Genomic DNA, 7,213 nt, shown 5'->3' on the forward strand with positions numbered 1-7,213 from the left:
CGTTGTAGGCGTCGGGCGCGGCGGACCGAGGCGCTGCGGCGGGGCGGCTTCGGCCTGGAGTGCGGGCGCTACCACAACGGTGAACCGGGGGAGAGGCTTCGGCAGTGGAGCCAGGCATGGCTTGGCGTCGCCAAGAGCAACGAGGTCGTCGCCGCCGGCCTCCGCGCCACGAGCCGGTGGGCGAGCCCGGCATGCCGGCGCTGGACGCGTGCGCGCTCTGCGCCAAGCGGCTGGCGCGCGACAGCGACGTCTTCATGTACAGAGGGGACACACCCTTCTGTAGCAAGGAGTGCCGGCACGAGCAGTTGCAGCTCGACGCTGTCTCCGCCAGGCAGGCAGCCCGGAGGCTGCAGAGGTTCTCGGCCGGAGCAGAGTCCGGGCGTGCACACCATGGGGTGTCCGTCTCGAGCTAACCGGCGAGAGCGCCATGGTACATACGGTGCCTGACGAAGAAATGTTACTCCGCTTGTGCCAAAGAGATTTGCATGCACGAAGCCGCTGATGTGCAGTGATAATTGATCGAGCAGAGCCAGAACGAGGAGACTTGCCTTGCTTGAAGAAGGAAGACGTGGCTCACCGGACCTGCTCACGGCAGGCCGGCGCTGCATGTGTCGCCTGTCAAGTGATTTGGGCATAAACACAGCAGAAAAGGGGCTGGATTGGATTGGATTTGGGCATAGGTGACGTTGCATAGGCGCCGCCACATCCACGGCCACCGGCAGACGAGCAGCACCACCAGAAGACTGCCTCTGCCACAGGCACCACAGCAAGCCCCCGCGCGTGCTGGCCGGCCGCCAGATCTGGCGAGCAATCAAGCCACTGCACACCGGCCCCATTGCCCACAGCCACCCACCGGGAGGGGATCCACCACCACGGCACGGGACTCCGCCCCGGCCCCCGTGCGCCGACAAGCAGGCGGCCACCGCCCCAGCCGTTGCAGCAAACACGCCGGCGCTGCCAGCCAGGAAGTGGCTGACCAGCAGCCACCGCGGCTGAGGAATGAGGATAGGAGAGCAGCGCTTGGGTGGTGTTAGGTGGATGGAGAAGAGAAGGGCGGGCTGCTTGGGTGGTGAGGTAGCAGGAAGAAGACGGAGGCGGAGCGGCGCCTGAGTGGATGAGAGAAACGGCGATGTGTGGATAGTGGACTGTGGAAGGGGCACTCAGTGGCGATGAGTGGGGATTTTGGGTGCCTCGTGCCTTTTTTTAATAAAAAATGTATCGGAAGCTGCTGGATGCGGACGTGCTCATCCCGGCCGGCTGGAACGGGACCAGAATGTGGTGTAGATGCAAGTACTAGGCATTCCTGCTGAGATTGATATAGTACTCTCTCCGGTTTTATTTAGTCCGCATATTAGCTTTGGTCAAAATCAAGATTTGTAAGTTTTGACTAAGTTTATAAACAAAAATATTAATATATACAATAAAAAATCAATACCACTAGATTCATTATTGAATGTACTTTCACATCATATAGATTTGTTATGACAAATTTTTATATATTTTTTATAAACTTGGTCAAACTTTGCAAAGTTTGACTTCAATCAAACATAATATGCAGACTAAATAAAAACAGAGAGAGTATTAACCACACCAAGATGAGTAGTAAGTACTGTGGTATTCCTGCTGATTGAAGTTTGGGATAGTCTGCTAAATTGAATTGTTCAGAGCTATTCGTGGGTGTATATCAATCAAAGGATTGGTGTTGTTCAGATAGATTCTGGTTTAGTCCATTGCTGCAGGATTAAAAAAATTGTACAATTCATTTTTAGTTCATATTTTGCTCATTTTTCGTTAAAAAACAAATTTCGAATTTTGAAATTTTGAAATTCATAATTAAAAAATGTACAATCTCAGTCCTTTTCGTCCGAGATTTTCCAGAAAAAAAATCAAAAATCCAAAATTCACCGATTCATTCAAGGACAGTAAATTTTTCAAAACAAAACACAAAACCTTGGCTCGATGCTATGCGTGCTAGCACCTATTACAATTTTTTTAGAGAAAGTGCGGCAACGGTGACCTGTTTCGTCCCACACGCCGGGAAGGAGGAGCTCTTGCCTTTACAACATTATTAATAAAACTAAAAAGGAGACAAACAACATTCATAGCTGGATAAGGATTAGGCAATGTTGTACTAATATATAATATATGTACACAGGTTAGGACACACACAGAAAACTCAAAAAATATGTTTCATATCTGACTTATAAACTATACTTTTCATTACACCTTTTTACACCTTTTGTGGTATATAAATTATTGAAACGTCACTAATTTAATTTATTGGGTTAGAGCATGTGCTATTTTTTCTTTTCTCGTTATAACGCACGGGCACTTTTCCTAGTACCTAGTAAAGGATGGTGTGTTTCTCTAATATTTTGGTCCGTCCATACGGTAGCGGTAAAACTCGTTTCAGTTTTTTTTTGAGGGGTACTCGTTTCAGTTAACATACAGGAAAAATAGGGAGCAACTAGTTAACGAGCGCTCCTTCGGGAGCCTCGCAACGATCATCGCCACTTGGCGCGCTCTTAGCCATTCGACACGTGTCGCGCTCTAGACGTCTCCTCCGAATTTTATTTTTTCTTTATTTTTCTGCACGCGTTTTCGGCTTTTTAAATGGTTTTTTCCCTATTTTTTTTCGACGTTTTGGTTTTCTCCCGGTCTTCCTTAGCTTTTCCACAAAAAACGCGTTTTCTTTTTTGTTTCTTTCGCGAAAGTCACGGTTTTTTTCGCAAGAGGCACGGTTGTGCTTTAGCGAGAGTCACGGCCGTGCCTTTCGGAAACAAAAAAAACGCGTTTTCTGCTTTTTTTTCTTTCGCGAGAGTCACGGTTTTGCTTCCGCAAGAGGCACGGTTGTGCTTTTCACGAGAGTCACGGCCGTGCCTCTCAGAAAGGGAAAAACAAAACGCATTTTCTGTTTTTTTTCTTTCGCGAGAGTCACGGTTTTGCTTCCGCGAGAGGCACGGTTGTGCTTTCGTGAGAGTCACGGCCGTGCCTCTCAGAAAGGGAAAAAAATACGCGTTTTCTGTTTTTTCTTTATTTCGCAAGAGTCACGATTTTGCTTCCGCGAGAGGCACGGTTGTGCTTTCGCGAGAGTCACGGTCGTGCCTCTCGGAAACAAAAAAAACACGTTTTCTGTTTTTTTTCCTTTCACGAGAGTCACGGTTTTGCTTCCACAAGAGGCACGGGTGTGATTTCGCGAGAGGCACGGGCGTGCCTCTTTCAGAAAGGGGAAAAAACCGCGCTCCCTGTTCGGTTTTTTCGCCAGGTTTTTTTGTCCGTTTTTTTTCATGAAAAAAAAGTTCATCAAAACCTATCAACATGGGATCTAGTTTTGAAGATCTCGACGCGAGAAATTCAATGATAAAAACGGTTCGAGATTTGAACGCACGGTTTAAAAGATAAAACATTTTAAATAAATGAATATACGAAAAAAAGGGAAAACTCTCAGGTTGCGACAAGTGACACGCTGTATGTGCGTCACTTGTCGCAACCTGAGAAAATGAAGTGTTCTTTGTAACGAGTACTCTTTAATTAGCGATTTCGCTAAAAAATACTTCATATGTTGTCACTCGGCTGGGCCTTCACCTGGGCCATGTAAGCCGATTTGCTGGGCCTCCACCTAACGAGCTCATCACTCGGATGCCAAAAGACAGAATTTGTTTATTAATTAATAATCCTATCTGATTCTCAGAAAACTGATCTATCTTGCTTTCTTACACAAATTTCCTGATTTATATCCGCCTATGAGTAACAAGAAGTCAAGAATCAACAAGTTGACCAACCAACACACAAATGATATGGTATGGAATGTGTTTACTTGAGAGAATCGTAGAAATTAAATTCATCCGTGGCTAGATTAACAAAGAAATTAAGTTCGTTGGTGACTAACACATACTTCCTCCGTTCGAAAAAGTTTGTTTCTGAAATGGATATATCTAGCATCAAATTAGAGATAGGTACATCTATTTAAGAAACAAATTTGAGACAAATTTTTTGAGACAGAGGGAGTGTGTGCCAATGAAACATTTCATGGGAATCTAACCAAAGAGAATGCATGCATATAAAAAACTTTTTTAGAAGGCAACTCCACCCTCCCATGCTTGAGCAATGGAGTAATATCAAATCTATAGTGGGGACTTGGCCGATGCCTGGCGAAGCCGACCAAGTGGTCTGGACCTTGGGGAAGAAAAATAGGTTTACTACGAAATCTGTTTATGAATATTTGAAAAGAAATGTGGCGGGGGCAAACTATAAGTGGATATGGAAAGCAAAAATTCCCCTTAAAATTCAAATTTTCCTTTGGCAACTGTTTCAGGACGCTATCCTAACTAGAGATGTGATGAGTAGACGAAAGTGGCTGGGAAATCCTGCCTGCTCCTTCTGTGCGGAGAGAGAAACATCCCAGCATCTCTTCTTCACTTGCCCTGTGGCCAGAGTCCTCTGGAGGACTGTAGGATGTGTACTGGGCACGAATCTGTGTCCAAGTAACATTTGGCAGTACTATTCATGGGCTTACATGTTTTTACCTGATGGGGAGAAATTTTATACCTTTGGTCTAGCAGGTTTCTGTTGGGCGATGTGGATTAATCGTAACAGTGTTACCTTTGAGTCTAAACAGATGAGGTCGCCTTTTGATGTGGTTTACTCTGCATGTGGTTTTCTTACCTACTGGGCAGGTTTGATGACAGGAGATGATCGAGAGATGATGGAGCGCGGAGCCAAGATGCTGAGGACCAATGCATCGAACATGATGCGGATCTGTGAAGCGCCGAGGGGAACCTCAAACTAAGAGCTGAAGCATTTGCTGCTGATAGATAGTTCGTTTGCTCCTGCGTGAGTGCTTAACTATATCTGGAAAAAATAGTCCTTTCGCCCCTGTGTGGGCTCATGGTTTATGTCTGGAGTAACCCTCCTAAAACTTGTTGGAATTCTCCTGGTTAGAGTTAGTCGGCTGGTTTTAGGGTGTCGTTGGGTTTTCGCCCCATGGTGAGCTGCTCGATGACGAATGCTTATTGTGGGTTTCCCAGCGGTGCTTTGAGCTCGCTTCCCCTTTCTAGGTCTCCTTTTAAACTCTTAAAACTATTTGTATTTCCGTTATGCTAAGTAATGGAAAGGGGTTATGCCCGACTCAAAAAAATAAATAACTTCAAAGTGGGAAAAGCTAGAAGCAAGAAAACGCGCATGCATCTACTACTCCTATAAAAGAACGAGAGGGCGGAGAATCAAATCATCTCATCCGTCGAATCATAGAATCGGATGGACTAAACCACCCCAACAACATCAAACACATTTTACACTTTAATTACCCACCCTGCCACTCCTAAACTCCTGCTTCCCTTTCTGAAAAACTGCTATCCCGATCTCACGCACGATTCTTATCCCCCGCCATGCACAACTTCCCCTCCTCTCACGTTCGCACGCATAGGAACTCTCCATCCCCAACCTCCCTCCTCTCCCGCTTGGTACCTCACCTCCCCGGTGCCCCACTGCCTCCTCCCCTCATCGTTGCCCTCCCTGGCGCCCGCATCCCGCCCCTGGCATGCCGTCCGCCCCACACGCCGCCCCTCACTGTTGGCCCCGACGTCCTATTGGAAACGAATGAGGAACCGCCGCCGCAGCCCCGCCCCAGCCGCTGAGGCATGAGGTTTGGCTCGTCCCCGCCCCGCCCCGCCCCGCTGCCGGAGACGGATCCCTCGAGCACCGCCCGATAGCCAGAGCTCCGCGCGCGAGAGCCACAACGCCCTGGCCGGCCAGGGACGCGCTTCCCCGCCCCAGTCGCCCCCGGAAACGAACGCCTCGGCCGGCCGCGGGCGCCCTGGATGGGCTGTGGGGTTGGTGCGGCGACCGCGTGGGAGGGGCCGTCGGGCCTATAAATACTCTACCGCCAGGTTCGATCCACTTAGCTCCTGCTCATGTCCATTCCATCAGATTGCACACTTGGCTTTTTAGTAGCTTCAACTATACTTCACTATTAATCTGAAATTAAGTGCAAAAATTATATTATGATTCACCTTCATAACACGAAGCTGGAACCAACTGAACATTATGTGAGCCGATTTCATCATCATGACTACCTGTATAATCTTGTATGATCCTTCATCGCAAGCCAGGGATTCCTACTACAATGGCCAGCCTCTGATTGTTGGTGACATGGTTGAAAAAGTTAATCAGGGGAGCAGGAAATCTCCGTCCCCGCATATGAGCTACCGCCAGCATCCGCAACCCTGGTCTGCCTAGCGACTCGCCGCCCCGCCCTGTCCGACCACGTCGTGCCTCTTGCCGTCGGTTGACACACCCTCGTTGTTACCTCCAGCTATTTTCCCACCTATATTACTTGCAACTTTAGGGACTGCTATAGGGATTGCTCAACTGGATCTGCACAATCCAACAAAAGAAATATGCAAAGTGTTTGCATCTGCACAATCCAACAAATAATATCTCAGGCTGCTCCGTTCAGATGACAGGTACAGTGACAAGTACTTTTATCCACATTAAATTACTGACAATGATTGACTTTGTACCTAACATGTGGTGAATATTTGGTTTCAGATGAGCAGCACTGAATAGCATCAAAGCAACTAAATGCATCTTCTGAGAAGAAATGACTCCGTGATAGAGAATGATACTCAATGATGACAGCTGAACAAAGGGATGCGTACTTGCACAATAACCGTGAGTATAAGAAGTCCAAACACAAGGGCAGTGATCACTTTTAGCACTTGAGGGGTCCAGTAGAGGTATTTCTACTTTCTTGCCCTCAAAAGAAAACAATGGACAAGTATGCTGCTTATTCACTTTCTTTCTATAGGTTAACACATTTATAACAAATTAACAATATCACCAGGCTGAATATTTGTTGGTTCCAATATTTTAAATTTAGTTGACCTCATGAATTCAGATTCTTGAGGTTTGTCTCTTCAAGTTGTGATTGACTGGAAACAGGGTGTAACAAAGAGAAGGACTGCAATTGTGCTCCTATTGCTTAATATACCGAGTGAAAGTAAATACAACGACCTACAATATAGAGCTTATGTGCTTTGCATGAAACTGAATGCATGGCACTGAACATACCTCTAATCTCTTATGTTATATAAGTAAGCACATGATTGGGAGGATTGATATCCATCTTGGTTCAAAAATAAATAAATTTTGGCAACATAATTTGGGAGATGCCTATCTTTTGCAGCATGGAAGTCGGATAGTCAACATGTTC

Source organism: Triticum dicoccoides, chromosome 7A (assembly GCF_002162155.2).
Source record: "Triticum dicoccoides isolate Atlit2015 ecotype Zavitan chromosome 7A, WEW_v2.0, whole genome shotgun sequence".
NCBI lineage: Eukaryota > Viridiplantae > Streptophyta > Magnoliopsida > Poales > Poaceae > Triticum > Triticum dicoccoides.